The following is a 21304-nucleotide window of genomic DNA, read 5'->3' as shown; positions in this document are numbered from 1 at the left end:
CAATCCTTGAGGATGGGAAATCTGATGTTCCCTAGGGGTTTAAAGAAATCATTGATGTTTTGGGATTGCTCTGGACTGTATATAGAAAAGTTAACAGGAAAGGGAAGCACAGGAGGTGCTAATAAGAGAGCGCCTTTTCCCTCTCCTGAGCACAGAATCATAGAATCGTAGGACTCCCTCATTAAATCCCTTGAGAGGTCATCTAGTCCAGTCCCCTGCACTCAAGGCAGGACTAAGTATTATCTAGACCATTTGCGACAGGTGTTTGTCTAACCTGCTCTTTAAAATTTCCAATTATGGAAATTCCACAACCTCCCCAGGCAATTTATTCCAGTGCTTAACTACCCTGACAATTAATAAGTTTTTCCTAATGTCCAACCTAAACTACCCTTGCTGCAATTTAAGCCCATTGCTGCTTGTCCTATCATCAGAGGTTAAGGAGAACAATTTTTCTCCCTCTTCCTCATAACAACCTTTTATGTACTTAAAAACTTGAAAACTGTTGTCATGTCCTCTCTCCATCTTCTCCTCTCCAAACTAAACAAGCCCAATTTTTTCAATCCTCTCTCATAGGTTATGTTTTCTAGACCTTTACATCGTTTGTGTTGCTTTTCTCTAGACTTTCTCCATATCTTTTCTGAAATGTAGTGCCCAGAACTGGACACAATACTCCAGTTGAGGCCTAATCAGAGCATAGCAGAGTGGAAGAATTACTTCTCATGTCTTGCTTACAACACACTCCTGCTAATACATCCCAGAACAATGTTTGCCCTTTTTTTTTTTGCAACAGTGTTACACTGCTGACTCATATTTAGCTTGCGATCCACTATGACCCCCAGATCCCTTTTCCGCAGTACTACTTCCTAGTCAGTCATTTCCCCTTTTGTATGTGTGCCACTGATTGTTCCTTCCTATGTGGAGTACTTTGCATTTGTCCTTATTGAATTTCATCCTGTTCACTTCAGACCATTTCTCCAGTTTGTCCAGAGCATTTAGAATTTTAATCGTATCCTACAAAGCAGCTGCAACCCCTCCCAGCTTGGTATTGTCCACAGACTTTATGAGAGTACGCTCTATGCCATTATCTAAATCTTTGATGAAAATATTGAACAGAACCAGACCTAGAACAGGACATGAATGCTGAGGCTGAAGAAAAGGAATTCTAATGAAACTAATTCAATGGCACTGTCTAAGAATCAAAATACAAGGAGAGCAGAGATGGACACAAGATGCAAAATTTGCTTCTGGATTAACCCCCCTCACCCCCCCAAAAAAAGTCTTGGTTGGGTCATATGGGTTGTTTGGCTCAGCCCTTCATAAGTCAGGGATCCACATTTCAAACACTCAAAGTTCATGGGCTCCACGCAGGTATTCAGCTCTGAAGCTCATCCCAATTTGACCAGTCATCTGTTTTCCATTTGTACCTGGATGTTTAATATATTTTTTTTTCTTACACAGAAAAACCTCTGGCCCAGAGTATGATCCCATTTGCACTGGTGTAAATCCACAAGTCAATGGAGTTAGCTGCCACCAAAATTTGGCCTACCCTGTTCAGTGCGCTCACCCTCACTCTCTCCTGGTCTCTCAGAGAGGAGAGGCCATCACAGGGATTTACCCAGTGGGTGCTTACAAACTACTTTTTTATATAGCCAAGACCTCACATAAGGGGCACGGCAGGCTTCTTTTGGTAACTGCAGGTTGGGATGACAATGCATTGACAGCATTATAGGTGGACTCGGGTCTAGATTAGCAGTGGGTATTACAGGTCAGGATGGAGGTGGATGAATGGAGCCGTGTGGAGGTAATCAGTCAGGGTCTGCCTCTGCTATGCATGGATGTAACCATAGTTACATAGCATAATGCTGGGTCTCCCCCCATAAGAACCTTAAAATCCTTCCATGCACCATTCAAGTATATATAGTAAAGGTAACTCATACCTCCAGAAGGGTGCACACTCCCTCCTGTGGATGGTTACCTGCTAATAGATTGCAGTAGCACACCCCTAATCTGAACCTATAAGTGTGTTATTAATGGGTCGGCATCTCTGACAGAACAGCAGGAGAATTTAGAGTAAACCGTCAGGATGTGTCAGTATTTCAGTCCCAGCATAGCTCTAATTGAAATCTTCTCTGTCATTTACTCGTCAGGAATGTAGCGCGCTGTCTTTGAATGAAACATTAGACTCTGCCCTGACAGCTCTAGGTGGAAGATTATTCGGCAGCTTAATCGCTCCCTGACAGTACTGGTTACTCCCACATCAGCATCTATTAACCTTTCATGCATTCCCTTTTGTGTTTCTTAAATCTGTGGCTCCTGGTGCCTCTGGACTACTGATGGATGAATTTAAAATAGAAGCTGGGTTTCAGGCCAGGTAAAGACCGCAGTGTTTGGATGCTTAACTGAACTATCTTCACCCCTTGGCTCAGCACATCTGGTCTGGAAATCTTAATTTGAGCATAAGCCTCCCAATTGTTGGTATATTAAGTAAAGCCCTAGCTCCTGTAATCGAGAGCTTTGCGTGAGATTCTCTTTAAGTTAATTGCTAGTCCTCATGGCTACAAAGAAAAGCTGGAAAACATGAATCCAAATGGTCAGAAACTAGATAAAGTGAACCCAATATTTATTAAAAATCTCATGATTTTTAAGCCACTCCTTTTTGAATGCTTGAGCTTGGCACTACTGGAGGTACCACAAAGTAATTAATAATTAATTATCCAGAATGAAGGAGCTCGGAGGCATGAGAAAATGAGGAGTGGGAGGAAGATTTCCTGACCCTTAGCAAAAGTTAAGTCTTTTAATTCAGTCTCAAGTCTGGGCAGGGCCGGCTCCAGGCACCAGCAAACGAAGCAGGTGCTTAGGGTGGCCAATGGGAAGGGGCGGCACGTCTGGGTCTTTGTCGGCAATTCGGCAGCGGGTCCCTCAGTCCCTCTCGGACCGAAGGACCCGCTGCCGAATTGCCGCTAAGGAACGAAGCGGCGCAGTTCAGCTGCCGAAGTGCCGCTGATCGCAGCTCCCTCCCACACACACACTTTGCTGCTTGGGGCAGCAAAAAAGCCTGAGCTGGCCCTGGGTCTGGGCAGATGTGTTCAGACTGGTCCTTATTTTCTCTGATCTGGCTTGATCCTCCCTGATTTAAACTGTTATTCTGAATAATTTCACCTTGTGACTTACTGTTTTCTTCCACAACCATCACCAGGCTCCACAACTCTGAGATGAGTAGGTAATAGTTTCAGGTTCACGACTGTATTCATAAACCACCCCCTCTGCTGAATTCAGAACATCTGCATGGCTGGGAAAAGCTTGGAACGGTGAGCAAATGCTGCTGTGCTGAAGGACTGATTACTAAAGAGAGTTGCTTGGGGTTTGAGCTGCATGACTCCCCATTGACTCTAATGGGTTAGTTAATTTGTTTATCCAAGAGAAAGATAAGAGGTGACTTGATCACGGTCTACAAGTACCTACATGGTGATGAGATTTCTGATAGTGGGTGACTCTTTAATCTAGCAGAAAAAGGCATAGTGAGAGACAACAGTTGGAAGCTGAAGATAGACAATTATTTCAGACTGGAAATAAGGCATGCATTTTTCACAGAGAGGGTAATTAACCTTTGAAACAATTTGCCCAGGGATGTGGCGGATTCTCTATCACTTGAAGTCTAACTCAGGACTATGTATCTTTCTTAAGAGAAACTACAAATCAAACAGAAGTTACACGCTTGATGCAGAAACCACTGGGTGGGTTCACTGGCCTGTGCTATACAGGAGATCAGCCCAGATGATCACAGTGGTCCCTTCTGGCCTTGGAATCTATGCATCCCTCACTCAACTGCTCTGAAATTATCTCCTATGCTTCCCTCCCAGCAGCACTCACATATGCTCCTGGTACTGTAGATTTCAGAGTAGATTAAGACTCTTTGGGGTTTCCCTGCTCCTCCTCTTCTCTAAACAGACTCTTCCTATCAGCTCATCCCAGTTTGGACTCATCCTCGCAGACTAACTCTCGTCTTCCTCCCATTCCTGATTAAATCGTGTTGTGCCACTCTCACACCATGCTGGATGCTGGTACTGGTAGATGTTCTAAGGCAGCGAGCAGGTACCTAGTCCTCTGTGGTCGGGCATGTGTTTCCTTTGCTTATCTGGATCTGGAAACTCCTGACACAAAACCCAGTTACACACACAGGAGTTTTGCAACCATTTATATGAAATATTAGACAAGCGAATGGATACTAACCAATGGGCTGAAATTCAACAGCAACAGTGAAACAATAGCACAATCCTTTCTCCTGCCTCCGGAGTGCGCCAAACCTTCACCTCCCCCTCCCCCCAGGCCTCTAATCCCATACTATGCTAACCTGGGAGGGGTATGTTGCTCCTTGCCATCACCTGCCATCGGGACACCTTTCAGCTCCAGTCTAGCAGTGTCTAGCAGTGTCTTTACCCCAGGCTCACATATGCCTAAACCTAGAGCAACACAGTCTTCCTTCCTTCCTTCCTTCCTTCCTTCCTTCCTTCCACAGAAGCCCACTACCCCATACACACACTGCAACCAAGATGGCACCCCTACCTTCCAGCACCTCCCCACATTCTCCAAGCTTCTTCCTCTCCAGGCCATTGATCACCCAGGACTTGGCTGCCTGCACTTAGGTGCTATCTGCTGGTTTATTACAACACTCCTCCAAAGCGAGGCAGGCCAGCCAGCTGTCAGACTCCATCAATTACCTGTGGACCAGACACTGTTCTCCTTGTCTTATGGCAGAATCAAATCCTCACCCCAGAACCCTCTACCCATGGAACTTGGATCCAAAGATTCCAGGATCCTCTCTCATTCCACTCAGGCTGATTTTGCTTCCGCCTTAATCTAGATGGCCTGCACTGGTTCCAGTTGGCTCTGATATGCAATAGTGAATTCATCTCCAGCAAAAATAACCCTTCCATGAAAGGAGACAAGCATGCCTCCCACAACCATGCTACACTCCGCTACTAATTGGAAAACTGAAGACGGCTGGAATATATCGAGTCTGTCTCAGGTATGAGAAGAAGTGATGACACTGTACTTCTGAGGTACAGTCCTAGAGACCAGAAATTCCTCATTTCCATTGGGGGGTCTCCACCATGTTGGTAGCCTGGAGTAAGATTGGCTTCATGCCCCACAGATGTTTATGTATAAGCTAGACAAGCCAAACAAAACCACTACAGAAGACACCAGATAACAGTAAAGGTATGGGAAGGTGCAGGAAGGATTGTGGGGAATTTTAAAGATAAATTTGAAGGAGAGGGGACAAAATGCTTTGGCTATTTGGTGGCAAGAAGAGGAGTGTTCAAAGGCTAGTGAGGCAGCATGAGAGGGGGTATGAAACTGAGAATGGGACCAAGACACTGAGGGAATAGAAAGGCAAAAGGGCTGGAAAGAGTATGGGAACACAAATGTAAGGAAGAACAACGATTTAGGGAGGGCTGGATTATGCAGGTAAGAGTGAGCAATGCAAGTCTGATACAGTAAGAGGCAAGAAACCAATGACTAGATTCAAGGATAGGGTTGGTAAACAAAGATGAGGCTAGCAGTGACTGCCTGGGAGCCGGGGGAGAAGCAAAAACCAAGAGTCTCAAACAGGCAAAGCAGAAAGTACTGAAGAAGGGAGATGGCCAAGGTGCAGACAAGCGTTTCAGTAACGGGGATACAGGGGAAGAATGGATATAGGATGTTAAACAGAACTAGCAGTTGAATATTTTCACATTTTGAAAATTCAACTTGCTTTTTTGTCAAAAAGAAAAGGTGTTTTTTTGGGGGGGTTTAGAACTGTTCCTTCATTTTTGGAATGGCTCTGGTGTTAAATATATAACACGGCACAAATAACAGTAATCTAGTCACAGCCAGTACAGACACTCGACCCTAAATTCAAATCCAAACCAAAGATTTATAGAGGTTAGAAACATTTTTCACTGACATTTTCTCCCAACCCCTCATTTTCCAAAACCTCTGCACTATCTGGTTGTGGCGGGGGAGAGGGTAGACGCAGAACAAATGCTAAAATATCACAAGAAAGAAAAGCTCTCCTATTAGTATTTCCAGCTTGACTGGAAGGTGGAAGTACCAGATATTGCATGGGAAAGTCTCTTCTCATGAAATTTCCAGGCTAATTTCCCAGATTCAAGTGGTGTGAACAGTTCAAAAAAAGGTTCAGAGAAACCTCTACACTTCTGCGGTCTTCTCTGAACTCAACCAGTGAATCTACAGAAGGTCACACATCCCATATCATATCATGTACCACAAGGCAGCTGAGACGTTTGTCATGTCACTTCTCTGCCAGCAGCCCTGGATATTTTCAATTTAGAGGTCTTTTTTTGGGTGCACTATTATAGAACAAAAACACTCACCGTCTCTCACACTTAAATTTTTTTTTCTCCTTCTCCAGTAATTAAAAGTTGAAGCCAAGACATTTGCATCCAAATTTTCAGGGTGTGCTCATATCCATGGATTTGATTCAAGCTTACCTCTACCAGAAAAGAAAGAGGCTATTAAAGGAACACTCCTCAATTTAGATGGAGATGCTAGAAAATAACAGCAGAGGGTGAAGTAGAAATTTCTGAAAAATCTGATTGAGGGTCAGGTTGGAACTGATTGCAGTAGATCATTTCCTTGATTTCAGTAAGGTTGAGTAAAAGCAGCAAAGAATCCTGTGGCACCTTATAGACTAACAGACGTTTTGGAGCATGCGCTTTCATGGGTGAATACCCACTTCGTCGTAAGTGCAGTAAGGTTGAGGACACCTTCATTCGGATGTGTGGTAGCATCCTCTTATGCTCCTTGCACAAGGTTAGAGAAAGAATGAACATTTTTGCTGCCAGTATGTTTTTGCTTTCTGCATTATGTGAATGTGACACACCATGACCCTATACTTCAAAGGAAACCTAAACATGGGGGGGCAGGAGTGCTTACTATGGAGGAGTGATTTTAACACTGACAGTTCTGTTTGCACACACAGTTGTTCGTATTGCAATAATAATTTGCAGACCCATTGTTTTCACCTTAGGAACACAAGTACAGTAAAGGCCTCGAACGACAACTATTGCAGCTTATTTACAAAGACTCCATGGATCAAAGACTCCAGGTATGTGTTAAGGCAACAATAAAGGAGGCTAGAGTATTTTAAAAATCTTCCCTTTATAACTTTGTATTGATGACATGTATTTAAATCATCTGGATGCCATCAAACATGGATTCCAATTTAAATGTCATCGTGGAAACACGCTCTCTCGCTCATCCCTTCACATAGTCATTTGTCACCCTCCAATTCCTGGCAACAAAGAGAAGTGACTATAAAAGAAAAGCCAAACAAATGAAACTTTATTTAATAAAACCTAAAATCTCAACACTGAAATCTTTTGCTGTATTTTTAATACATCTTCCCTGCAGAAAAAGGGGTTAAAAAAACCAAAAACAAAAATACCGAATAGCTCGCTTGTAAAGATAAAAAAAAGGCAGAACAAAAATCTGCTGAAATGTTAACATTAAAAATCAAGCAACATCCGTTTTGGCTCATCTCCTTGCCGCCACAATGGATGTGTTACCTCTTTATTTATCATTGCCGCTTTTAAGCATAGAAAAAACCCTTAAACTAAGCAAGCAGAATCTCTGGCATTTTTTAATTCTACTTTCATGAAAAATATGTACTTGACTAAGGCAATATAACAAAGTGGCTTAAAAGCCACAACCCATTTTTTCCTAAGAATTTCAAATGTATGTTGTGCCCCATCAGAACACTGTTCTGGACGTGAAAAAAAATGACTCTGGGAGTTTTCTTTTGACCAGCAACCTTATGTACCTTAGCCAAAATATTCTGACTATAATATTTGATTAATCTAATGGATATAACCTATGAGACTGCTAAATTATTATTTAACATTTCTATTGCAGTAGGAACTAAAAAAGTCAGGGCTCCATTGTGAGAGGCACTGTGCAAACATAAAGCACATGGCAGGAATTGTTAAAATTGGTATTTGTATGTGTGGACTACATTTGTATGTATATTTGGCCAAATATATATAGGGCCTAATACTGCATTCCATAGACAGGCAACACTCCCACTGCCTGGACTAGTCATTTTATGGGGGGAAATATTTTATGTTAAATTGAAAAACTGGTGGGCAATAAGCTCTCAACTCTGTTGCATTCAGCCCTGATCCTGCAAATACACAAATGTGCAGCTTTATTATTATTGCAGTGTTGCCAATTCTTGTAATCTTTATTTTTTTTTTTCAGTCAGTGGTGTTGCAACCCTGTGCATGAGGTTGAAATGTCACTCGTTCAGACCTGGCCTGGCCACCCCTCTGTCATGATGAAGCATCAGACCTGCCAAATTTCAGTGAGCAGTGTTGTGACCTGGCACACGCAGTGGCAGCCGTGGATGAGGAGGAGGACGGGGTTGAGGACCCAGGCAGCTCAAAACTGGGCTCCCCAGGGAGTTCACCACAGGTGGTGGGTAACTAGGGCTAAAGGGGGTGCAGCCCCTCCCCAAATCTGAATCAGCCCCTCTCCATCCGAGTGCACACCGCAATTTATCAGGGAAATCCCCACTTCTGGCAGCACCAGGGCTAGCAAGGTGCTGAGGTGGCTCACTACTGATGAGCTCCAAAGAGCCCAGTGGCAGGTGGCCAGGGGAGTCCACGGGGTCCTGGCATGATGCTGTTGGCAGAGTCTGTCCCAAGGGCAGGCAGTGCACAGGCAACCAGCCCTGTCCCTGGTATGATGGTGATGATGATGGCAGTCCCCCACTCATCCCACCTCCCCACCACACCAACATCCATTGCACCAAATAACCCCACCCCATTACACAACCCCCATAAAACATCACCCTGCCAAAACTCTCCCTCCACTGCCCATAGCCCTACACCCCGAACCCTTCTGCTCACCCCTGCTCACAGTTCCCCCAAGCACCATTACTCAATAATGGGGAGGCCCCGGTGAGGGGGGCTGGGCCTTGTGCCTGCTACAGGGCATGGGATTGGGACAGGGGAGCCTCAACTGTGCCAGCTCCCCCACAAGGCCACCAGCTGTCCATGAGCTGGGTCTGGCTCTAGGGCACAAGAGCTCAGATCCATCTCCCCAGAGGAGAAATGGGAAGGGGTTATTTAGCCTCTGTTGGAGGGTGAAGGACCCTGCTGCCACCAACATGATATCTAGACAGTTACAAAATAAGAGGTATGGTCCAACATGTGTGTGTGTGTCCCCCGCCCCCTGCACACACACGCTACCTTTTATGGCCCTTGAACCGACCGCGGCAAAACTGCAATTTTAACAAAGTATGGCCACAAATTTTGAACAATAACAAACTCCACAATTTTCTCACAGCCTTAGTCACACAGGAAATTATAATAACCAACCACAGTTACACAATAATTTTACCTTACTGACCAGGTCACATACTGCGTTCCTAAAATTATATCATCTCAGTACAGCAGGTCCCCAACCACCAGTCCAGTCCAGTCCACATGGATTTCCTGAGACAATAGTCATGGAAAACGTTTTGCAGCTCAACTGCCCAATGAACTAGTCCCGGAGCTCTTACCAATTAATTCTATCCTGACCCAGCTTTTCCAGATATGGCTCCCCATAAGGCAGAGCTAAAGTATGTGTTGATGGTGTTTTGGGTTTTTATGTTTTGTTTTGTGGGCAATGAAAGTCCCGTCTAAGGACTAAGATGGAGACCAGCAGATTCATATATCAGGGGAATTATAAAGCTCTGAGAACTATCACACCCAGCCACCACAGACAGTGCCCCATCAATCATAGCAGAGGATACATGAACATTCGAAGATATCAGAGCCCTACTAGCAGAGGACATGCCCATATCCTCTAGGCACTCTCTGGAGAAAGTTGGGTGTTACTTGTGCCCAGGCTGCACAAAATAGTCACATGTCTATTAGGTAGGCAGAGCCTGGTGATGAAGCACAGAAAATGCATGGTCAAAATGAAGCAGAGGTGGCACCTAGGTGGCAGCATATGGGGTTGGAGCAGGGCTTGGAATGTAAGTCTGAGGCCGATCCAGAGAGCAGGTTCTGAGAGCAGTACTGGATGGGAGCTGAGACTGCAGGGAAGAAATGTTATCCTCCACGTGGGGAAGCGGGGTTCGGAGCTGCAAAGGTCAGGAGAGACAGGGGTTGGCTGCAGCTTACAGCAGGTTCTCATTACCGTGTTATGTAATGTTTCAATGCAAATAATTCAACACAAGCTCTGTACAGGTTTGTTTTTGATAGTGCCAGAATCTCACATAGCCAGCTAGAGAGGAGCGGAGGCTAGTACATATGTCTGACGGTTGCATTTAAAGATGTGGTCTTTTTTCAGTAGCACACGCTATAGTGTTCACTTAGATGGTACAGTGTGCATGTATACATGTATGTGTATGCACACACATATTAAGACCCAGATGTCCAGAATAGAAAGATTAGTACAATTATCCTATAATCACCCTAGATGAGTACAAAACCTAGAACTATACCCAAGACAACCTTTACACAATCCCCCAAACTGAAAAAGGGTTTTGATGGCTGACACAAGTAACAATTAATTGCACATTTTTTTTTTCAAAGTCCTGTAAAATGTTTTATAATTAGGAGAAACTAAAAACGTCATGACTAATACTGAAATCAGGATAAAGTTAAAGGGCATTTTATTTTTTTGGTGGTGGGGTGCACAACAGTGCAAAATGACAGAGCAATATAATGGTTGTGCTGAAAAGGAGAGCAGTGTGTGGTATGTGTAGGTTGGTGTTTGAAATGGAAAATGCAGTGTTAGGAAAACAGTATCCGTGTTAAAGAGTGAACTCCTTCTTGTGAAATAAAAGGACTTTTGACCCCAAAAGTAAATAAATACAGTAATTAAAAATAATAAGCTTTCAGAGCGCTTCACACTGGCATAGACAATAGATCTGACAAGTTCATACAGAGACAGGAAGACAAAAAATATCCATCTTTCTATCAACAATGGGCAAAAAATCTCCCATTGAAGTCAATAAAAATAATCCTATTGATTTCAGTAGGAGTTGGCTCCGGAGTGGTCTTTTTCTGGCAAGGACTTCAGGATGTGGCCTCAAGGATTATCAGTCCTTGGGAAGGCATAACATGGGAATCAATTTCCTCCTGTGATACTGGACAATTAGATACCTTACGGGAGTTTTACTCTTTCCTCTGAAGCATGTCGTTTTTGTCACCATTAGGGACAGGATCTGGGGCTAAACACAGTTTTAGTATGTGCGAGTATGGAAAATGTGACGTTCTTCTCGACTCAGAGATACGGACCAGTCCACAATTGCAGAGCATCTTTAATTGCAATGTGCTCCCTCCAGGACTGCCGAGGCATTATGCCTGCTCCTCTGCTGCACTGGCATCCAGATGGCCCTGCTCGCATGGTTCTCCCCCTAGTCCTTCCTCCCCATACGGCTCTGGCTGCTGGAGTCATACTACAGCTTATAGTAATTAGGGTAATTTTAGATAGCGCCTCTCAATCCACTACTGAACCTCTTCCTGTTTACTGGCATGCAAGCATCCCATTCCTTGAAGTCCTGTTGCTGCTTCGCTGGAAACCATGCTACATCTTCCAAGGCACGGGAGCATTTGCCGCTGTCTGTGGAAGATGGAAGCACTAAACTGTTAAATTAACAGCTGTGAATGGCTCACGGAATCGGGATGAAAGGAAATTGGTGTTACTCCAAATCCATTTCTCCTGAGTGAGGTTGGGCCCCATATGCCCAGACAGCAGGGCAGAACCACCCTGGGTCAGGGCATGAAGCAGTCAGACTGGATGGGTCTGTGACAGTAGCTATAACTTTTTTTACATCCCAACAAACCACCACTGGGGCCAGTCCAGGTAGAATAAAAACATGATAATGGGGAAAAAAGAAACTCCCCCGCCCCACCCCACACACCACATTTTGTAACTGATGGAGAAACCTTAAAAAACAGTTGAGAGTCTAAGGTTTTCACAGCCCCCACACCGGTGCTCAGTTGGGGGTATTTTTTCTGGACCGTTTCACCCATCCCTACATGATGATATAAAAAGTCAGCGCTTCATTGAACTTTCTAATAGCCAGGACATATTTCCTTCGCAACCCCGGTGCTCTCTCTCGCTATGAGCTTTCTCCTGAGCAGCATGCCACAACATATTGTAAAGGGAAAATGGTAATTAGAAGGAACATTCGAGCAGAGGAACTTGTCTGGAAAAATGCTTTAGTTAAATGAAGCGATAAAGATTGTTTTTAACTTAATCTGTTAAACACACACACACACACACGGGTCTATCCATCCTCTCTCTCTCTCTCTCTCTCTTTTTTTAAAGAAAGAATTAACCCTTAGGACAAAGAAGAGGATGATAGAGAAGTGGGGCTTGGAATTTAGCCCTGGACTAACCTCTTCATTGCTGGTTTCTGTGTAGCTGGTTGGGAATTTTTTGACAAGGTGTTTTTTCATTGGAAAACACTGATTCATTGCACCTGAAACTGTTCACAGGAATGTATGCGTTTCAATGACATTTTCATCATAAGAGGTTTCTCATGTCCAGAATGGCATTTCTTGTCAAAACCACAGAGGAACCAACACCTCAGATTAGCCAATAGTCTTGTGGTGAGGGCACTCATCTGGAAGACACTATTTAAATTCTCGTTCCAGATCAGGCAGAGTCCTAGGTGAGCACCCTGACTGCTATATTATTGGCTAAGCTGATCTCTCTGTCTCTTTCACTCTCCATTACTACCCTCCTTTCCCCCCCACCCCCCAAAAAAAACACACGGAAAGGTCTTGGTTTTGTCCCAATCTAGACTGGGATTTTTTTTTTCATTTTTTTTTTGAATCTCAAATTTTTTTCATAGGACAGGAAAACCATTTCCCACACACCTCTATTCCTACCACCACTTCCGCACAATCAAGCACTGGCACTTCAAAGTTGATAACTTGGTACATCAGGGCACAGCAGAGCTACATTTGCCCAGTGTACTTCCAAAGAGAATTAAACTAAACAGAATTAAGGCTGGTTTATGCTTTCTGTTCCTAAAGCTCATGCTTCAGGGATTCAGATGGTCTGCTGTAGGGGTCAGGAAGACACCTTCTCGCTTCTCTCCCCCTGTATTCTGGTTTGTTTCCTTCCTTCCTTTGAAGCATCAGAGATGGCCACAGCTGGAGATGGGACGGTGGACAGGGAGAGTCAGTGCTCTGAGGTGGCACCAAGAATTCTCTCTCCCCTGCTTAGCTGCCTGGTACTTGCTCACATGCTAACTGGTCACCCTATTTGGAGTTGGAAAGGAATTTTCCCTTGGGTGAGATTGGCAGTGAATTGGGGGTGGGGGAGGTAGTCACCTTTCTTGGAAGCCTGGAGGTGCGGGTCATTGTGAGCCAGGAACCCCCTCACTGCCAACTGGCAAGGGGGTTACAAGAATATCCTGATTCTGGTATGTACGTTCTGATTCACCAAAGCAAGTCATGTGAAGCCTTAAATGAAAGCCAGGACCACACAGTCATTGTGAAATGTATGTACAGTCACTACGTAAGGAGTTACACTTGTATATTGAAAATACGTTCTTAGGAAATCCATTTTTCCATCTCTTCTATGATACAGAATCTATCAGACAGAAGATATTCCCCCCCTTTCAATTCCTAATTCCCTGAGACCCCTCATCTGCTACCAGACCATTTCCTGGGCCTTTGTTCAGTCCAACTCCTAGGAATGAGGTCTTCTGGCCCCCTCTACTCTTAAAGAGAGAGTACACCCCATTACAATCTCACAATCATTTCCCTGCCATTGCAGGGGCCTTGAGCATTGATGCACCTTGGTCCTTCTTATTTACTGCCTGTGGCACAGAATTGTTTAAGCTCCTGGGGGCTGTAATACTTCGGTCTAATTCTGGTTGTTGGATTGAGTGTGTGTCTGCCAGGTGCTGTTGGTGGCCTGTATTATAGAAGTGGTCAGACTGCACGATCTGCTGAGCCCTTCTGACCTTAAACTCTGTGACCCAAGGACAGTAATTCTGAATAAGAGTGTCCTGACTGGGGCTCACTGTAATTTAACTAAACTGCTTTAAATTCACAGCTTTAGTTCATTCAGATGAACTTTCCTGAGTGCCCCTGTGTATATAAAAAAGCCCAGAGGCTTACAGTCTGATTATGGTAGCCTGTAAGCTGTGTACAGTCTCTGAAGAAAGGCTGCACTATTAGTTTTGGGATATAGTTTCTTTTTAAGGAAGCTGTGGCAAAGAGCAAGAGAGTTTGATCTCTGCCTTATTCTCTCTAACAGCGTAAAGTCTTAGAGCAAAGCTGCTTCTTAGGAACTAGTGTGTGGGCTGAAATTCCTGAAAGAGGGGCCTGGAGGCCGCATACTGTTGGTGACCGCCTCTGTTCAAGAACTGATGTATATAGTGTGGATAAAAGCAGACACTGCATCGCTGATTTCTCCTCCAGCGGGAAGCTGACCTGCAAAGCCCAGACATCTGCTACTGCCTGGCAGCAGGCCAATACTTTCTTGGATCAGTTTAATTTGGGAAAGGGGGCACCGAATTACATATTTGGCAGGGGAAAGAAGGAAGCATGTTTGTGAGAGGGTCACTCCTTTTAAAAAAATGACAGCTGTTTAAAAGATAGCTGTGAGAAGTAGTCCTATACCGCTGTGTTAGTGGGCAGCAGGTGAGGTGGCCAGAGGTATGTGATAATTGGGATATAGCACATATCACAACCACAAAACTATATACAATTAATGAAGAAGGCTCTCACTGTAGAGGTTTGGGTATGAGCCAATGGACTAACAGTCAGTGCAGAAGTAACAACAAAGAAAAAACCAGGGACTTGGACACCATGCTGAACTGCAGCGGGGAAATGCAGGAGGGAGTGGGAATTCGTCTAATGCTGTAGCACTGCTCTGCACTTGGGAGTGGAGCACACGAAAGAATTAGTACTGCAGGGTGGGCATCACTACAGAACAGGTCAGACACTCACCGTGGCCTTTCTTCTCTTTTTCATACTGATACTTGATGTTTCTATTCAACCTCCTGCTTTTTTTCTTTCAGACTATACATCCGTTTTCCTGTTCAAATGAAAAGATGAGAAACTTTTTAAAGAGCTCGATTTCTTTTCTGTTGAAAAAGATGGGGTGGTGGAGCACAACCCCTTTGTATTCCAGCTCCTCTGAATACTACTTGAAGGTCACTGTGGGAAGGGAGGGCTGCTGGGTCCATGGGGTGACGTATTTTGATTCAAAACCTCTCATAGGAACACAGAAATTGCCAGATTGGATCACACCCAAGGTCCAGCTCACCCAGTATCCTCTCTCAGACAGTGGCCAGCACTGGATGCTTCAGAGGAATGTGCAAGAATCACACAGTAGACTGATGTAGGATAATCTGCCACTCATGAAGGTCTTGTCCCAATCTCCAAGAGTTCAAAACTGATTTAAGCCCTGAGGCTTTTATTCCTTCCAGAACTCTTTTTGTATTAACCAGTACACCTCTGGCTAGTCTAACGGTCCATCTGAGTGTCTAATTCTCCCTTGAATCTTGCTAAGAATCATGCTCTCTTACATCAGCAGTGAAATGAGTTTGGCAGTCCTAGTCAAATCCCACTTTTCCACTTCTCTACCCATAGCTCAGGCTTTGTCCAGATTGTGCCATAATGTGAAATGCAGAATGTGCCAAGGCGTTGTGCTCTAACTGCCCCATGTAGCTGCTGCTGCCATGTACCCAGTTTGCATTAACATAATCCTCTTTCAAACAGGACTATGTTAAACCAAACTAGATACCTTTTAGTTCGCACCAGCAGTGTCCCCATGGGGCAACTGGAGTGAAACTCTTTAGTGATACATTCGCCTGTAGTACGGTTGCCAACTTTCTTATCACATAAAACCAAACACCCTTGCCCCTGCCCTGCCCCCAGCCCCACCCCTTCTCCGAGGCCCTGCCCCTTCTCCGAGGCCCCGCCCTCACTCACTCCATCCCCCCTCCCTCCGTCGCTTGCTCTCCCCCACTCTCATTCACTTTCGCCAGGCTTTGGCAGGGGGTTGGGATACAGGAGGGCTCGGGCTGGGGGTGTGGGCCTCAAGGTGGGGCCATAAATGAGGGCGGGGAGGGGCCAGAAATGAGGGGTTCAGCGTGTGGGAGGGGGTTCCAGGTTGGGGCCTAGGGGGTCAGAGTGTGGGAGTGGGTTCAGGGCTGGGGCAGGAGGTTGGGGAGTGGGTGTGGAATGCAGGCTCTGGGAGGGGGCTCAGGGCTGGAGCAGGGGGTTAGGGTGAGGGGTGCAGGCTCTAGGAGGGAGTTCCCAGCCAATGGAAGCTGCAGAGCTGGCGCTCGGGGTGGGGGTAGAGCGCGGAGCCTCCCTGGCTGCCCCTGCACTTAGGAGCCACTTCTGGGAGCCGCTTCTGGGAGCCACGCGGAGGCAGGGCAGGCAGGGAGCCTGCCTTAGCCCCGCTGCGCCTCCGACCAGACTTTTAGTGGGTGTTCTGTGTCTCCCCCTGGGTAGGTCATTTAGGGACTGTCTACACTACAATTAGACACTTGCAGCTATAGAACTCTGAGAGGCGGGAGGGTCCCAGAGTCCCGAGGCTGAATGTCTACACAGCAATTAAACAGCCCCTTAGTCCAAGCCCCATGAGCCTGAGTCAGCTGGCCTGGGTCAGCTGTGGGTGTATATACACAGTGTAGGTGAACCCTTTGTCGCTCAGCCCCTCGCACCCCCGTCTGTTAAATGGCAATAATACCATTTCCTTATCTCACAGGGGTGTTGGAGGATAAATACTGTAAAGGTGGTGAAGTGCTCAGACACTATGGTATTGGGGGCAATATAAGTGCCTAGATAGTTTTAGGATCATAAGTTCTCATCCTCTATCAAATTCTATAGAATCTTAACACAATTTCAATAGAACCCTGTTTAATTTCAATAGAACTCTGTTTAATTTCAATAGAACCCTGTTGGCTTTAACCATATAAAATTCTAAAGCATTTTTTTCATAAAGATAACAAAAAATTAAAAAAGGAAATTGGAGCAAACATGGAGCTACCTCTCAAATACCGTCTCTCAAACACCATGGCTCTGAATTAGCCAATCGGGTTAAGCCAATGTACATTTCACAATGCCTCTGCATTGTTATCCATATGGACCTCTGAGCTGTTGGGCTGAGCAATGGCTGACTACAATGGAAAAACCACCAGGGTACTGTATAGCTGGTCTACAGTAGGACTTTGACTAGTTAAATGGATAGCCTGTCTAATCAGTTATAAATAGCATTCTCCATCACAACCATCCTCCCCCCCTCCCGGTTCATGTATGTAATTTTATTCCTGTCAGCATTTTCATTCTGTATATGAGATTTTGTTGAACAGACACCCATCCCCCCTCGCCCTATCCTTTTCCTGCAAGGTAGTCAGGTACAGAACTCCAGTGGGTGTTCAGTCAAGATGTGCTTCTCTGAAGCTGTCTCATTAATATTAGAAATGAATTACATATGACAACCAATTTCTCTTTGACTACATCAGTGCAGATAGGAAATAATTCTACCCAACTGCTACATACATAGATCTCTCTGGCAGATATAGACAATGTGCGGAGTTGTAGTATCCTAGACAAGTTCTGAGCCAAGGGAGAACATAAGAACATAAGAACGGCCGTACCGGGTCAGACCAAAGGTCCATCTAGCCCAGTATCCTGTCTACCGACAGTGGCCAATGCCAGGTGCCCCAGAGGGAGTGAACCTAACAGGCAATGATCAAGTGATCTCTCCCCTGCCATCCATCTCCATCCTCTGACAAACAGAGGCTAGAGACACCATTCCTTACTCATTCTGGCTAATAGCCATTTATGGACTTCACCACCATGAATTTATCCACTTCCCTTTTAAACGCTGTTAAAGTCCTAGCCTTCACAACCTCCTCAGGTAAGGAGTTCCACAAGTTGACCGTGTGCTGTATGAAGAAGAACTTCCTTTTATTTGTTTTAAACCTGCTGCCTATTAGAAAGCTTCCTTCCCTCTGGGGATGTTGCTTTCTGAGAGGGGTCCCTTCCTATGAGGACATCCAGCTCTAGGCACTGATTCAAAGCCCATCAAAGTCAATGGGAGTCTTTCTGTTGTCTTTAATGACATTGGGAGAGAGCCCCAAGAGACATTCCAACCCTCTCCTTTTCAACAGCTAGTTTCAGATCCTATGCAGCCACCTGGACACCTAACATCAGAACTGTTCTCTATTATCTTAGCCTGTGGCAATTCTGGTGCAGCACACAAATATGACATCCATTGTTTCCATCACACTGCCCAGTACTGCTGAGCTGAAAAAACTCTGGCCCATGTTTTCAAACTTTGACGAATTTGTCTGTGATCTGCTGCAATCCACGCCCCATGTAATTATAACTAGGGCATTATTAATAAGGAAAGATGCCACCTCTTTGCATTCTAGCTATCAACTCTAACCCATGAGTGAATGCTTTTTCAGAGTATTTTAGCAATGAGTGGGTTGCTTTGTCACATTGGTTAATGAAAGGGTATAGAAAAACAGCCTGAGACCTGTTACCAGAGGCATGTAATTATTTCTGAAATCACAAGAGCCCGAAAGATTTTTTATTTGTTCTTATGACAGTTGCATCTGAGTGTTTACCTTATAGCCTCATCCCATGTTTACCAAGCTAAAAAGGTGGATGCATTAGCAGGGCTTCCAAAGGGGAGAAGGGTTTAATAGTTTACAGATGGGATCACATAGCAGTGATGGGTCCTGCAAACATGCAACGAGCTCATTTACTTTGAGTCACCATTTAAAGTTTATTTTCACCCTTGTATTGTTTGCCCTAACTCTGGTGCATGTATAATTAACATAATACAGCAGGGATTGACAACCTTGGGCACACGGCTCGCCAGGGTAAGCACCCCGACGGGCCGGGCCGGTTTGTTTACCTGTCGCGTCGGCAGATTCGGGTGATCATAGCTCCCACTGGCTGCGGTTTGCTGCTCTGAGCCAATGGGGACTGCAGGAAGCAGCGCGGGCCAAGGGATGTGTTGGCCACCGCTTCCCACCGCCCCCATTGGCCTGGAGCGGCGAACCACGGCCAGTGGAAGTCATGATCGCCCGAACCTGCCGACGTGGAAGGTAAACAAACCGGCCCGGCCCGCCAGGGTGCTTACCCTGGCGAGCCGCATGCCAAAGGTTGCCGATCCCTGTGATACAGCATCAGGCCACTCTCTTACATCGCACCTATCCTGCAACACATCCAATTCAGCCCATTAATAAAGAATGTAACAAAGTGATAACTCCACAGCACTAGTCACCAAAACCAAATAACATCTTCACTTAAATCTGGCTATAACAAAATAAAAATAGCAGCTAACTCTCACACCAAATAAAGAATTTGCCTGATTCTAGCGGGCATCCATTTTCCACAAAATTGTTTGGATACACTATGTAGGGTTGGAGAGAGGTCCTCTATCTCTAAAGCATGGAATATTAGCCTCTGTAACAGGCAGAACACCTGTTTCGATGCACTAGTGAAGTGATTCTCAGCCTGCGGCACATGGGCTATTTGCGGCCTAGTCAGCACACAGCTGCGGCCCATGTGACATGCTCAGGGCCATACAGGTAGTATATATATTGTATGGATGCGGCCCATTTAACACATAGAGAGCTGCCTATGCGCCCACAGTGGTAAATAGGTTGAGAACCACTGCACTAGTGGTACATCAAAATATACCAGTGATCTCATTTGACATAGTAAATCCTGCCCTATGTTCTTGTGTAAAGGTGAGAGATCTAAAGCCTTGAGCTCAATCTAAGAGGCCCAGAAGGCCTAATTAATTAGTATTCAGAGCCCATTTAAAGAGGTGAGATATACGGGACACAGAGCAGCAAGTAGCTGAAACCTATAACCATTAATCAAGCCATGTTTCATGTAATATGAAACAATGAGAAACTAAGACTTTTACTTTTTCCTTGTGGCTCTTCTGTTTCTTGTGGCAGGCCAATGTGGCTGATCATACATGCATATAGGTAGGCACCTAGTATATTTAGGTACCTAAATACCTGGCCTGATTTCCAGAAGTGCTGCCGGTTGAAAGGTAATGAGGGTTATGGAAGTTTCGCACCTCTAAAAATCAGGCCACATATTAGATGCCTCATTATAGATTTAGGTGACTCACTGTAGGTACCCAAGTTTGAAAGACTGAGCACTTTTGAAAAATCCCCCCATTAACCGAGCCCCAAACCTCAGAAAGTTTAGTTCTGAGTGAAATGGCTCAAATTAAATAAGAAAAACCACCCACATCAGCATCCTAAACTCAAGCTAAACTATTCTTGTTGTTAGGAAGACTTAAGTTAACTTACAAGTATCTAATATTTCCTTCCTGGTTCTGCCTGGGATGGGAAGGGAAAGCCCTGACGTATCAGGAGATCACCTGTTTCTGTGAAATTTTCAGCCCAATTTTCAGATATTTTGTATAAGTGGCCACATTTTGGGTACCGATCTGAATTGAGCAGCTGAACATTTTGAGGTTAAGCCCTCACTTTAAATGGTGACTTGTTGGACTAAACCAATGTTTTTAAAACTGATCCAGTTTGAGCTTAAACCTATTTATACCCTGGGGCTCAGTGACACCTTCAATTTTTTTGCCATGATATCATATACCGGTGCTTAGAAAGTGGCCAAAAGGCCTATGTAAGTGAAATGTGGGTTATAAACAGGAAAAAAAATCCTCTATCCTTCAGAGCAGACTACTAACCTCCTAGGCATTCCCAGCTTGAGGAAGAGGTTGTGCTGGGAACGAGCTCATTGGAGAAAACTGGGGAAGGTTAAGAGGAAGGGAAGGGGCCTTTGAACGAAGAAGTGAGGAAGTTGTGCAATAAAACTAATGTAAAGGAGAGAGGTGCAACCCATTGGGGCAGAAAGTCTGGCATATTCTGTCCCACCTCCATCCTCACCGTTTCCGTTCCTGCTGCTTGGAGCTAGCCAAGAGCTTCCTTTTTAATCAAGGACCATTGGAAAGCACCAGCGGGTTTCCTCTCACAACACATTGATTGACTTCCCACAATAATGACAATTGCATCCTGTAATCAAAATTGCAGTCATTAATGGCACAATTATTCCACCCCACTTGTAGCAATGATGACTTGGAAATGAAAACTGGAGTTGATGATTATCTATGCTGAGAATGCATGATAGCCACTCAGAAAGACATGGATGCTAGGCCTCATTACCAGCCACCCCCTATTCCAGCTTGTTAAATACTGTACTTGTTTTGGAAGCAGGTGCTGATGGGGAATGTGTGACTCCAGGGACTGATTGAAAATTCAGAGGGGAGTCTA

General features: G+C 44.9%; 1 long non-coding RNA gene across 1 annotated transcript in view; it reads right to left on the bottom strand.

The window, feature by feature from the left end:
* The window catches only part of LOC123347947, a 59157-nt gene that overhangs the window by 25369 nt on the left and 12484 nt on the right, over positions 1–21304 (bottom strand). Inside the window, exon 2 of the long non-coding RNA XR_006573123.1 lies at positions 14973–15060. This is a non-coding gene — a long non-coding RNA (uncharacterized LOC123347947). The remainder of the gene's footprint in view (positions 1–14972; positions 15061–21304) is intronic.

Source organism: Mauremys mutica, chromosome 13, assembly GCF_020497125.1.
Source record: "Mauremys mutica isolate MM-2020 ecotype Southern chromosome 13, ASM2049712v1, whole genome shotgun sequence".
Taxonomy (NCBI): Eukaryota; Metazoa; Chordata; order Testudines; family Geoemydidae; genus Mauremys; species Mauremys mutica.
The sequence above is the reverse complement of the archived record's forward strand: the minus strand, read 5'-3'. Positions and strand labels throughout refer to the sequence as shown.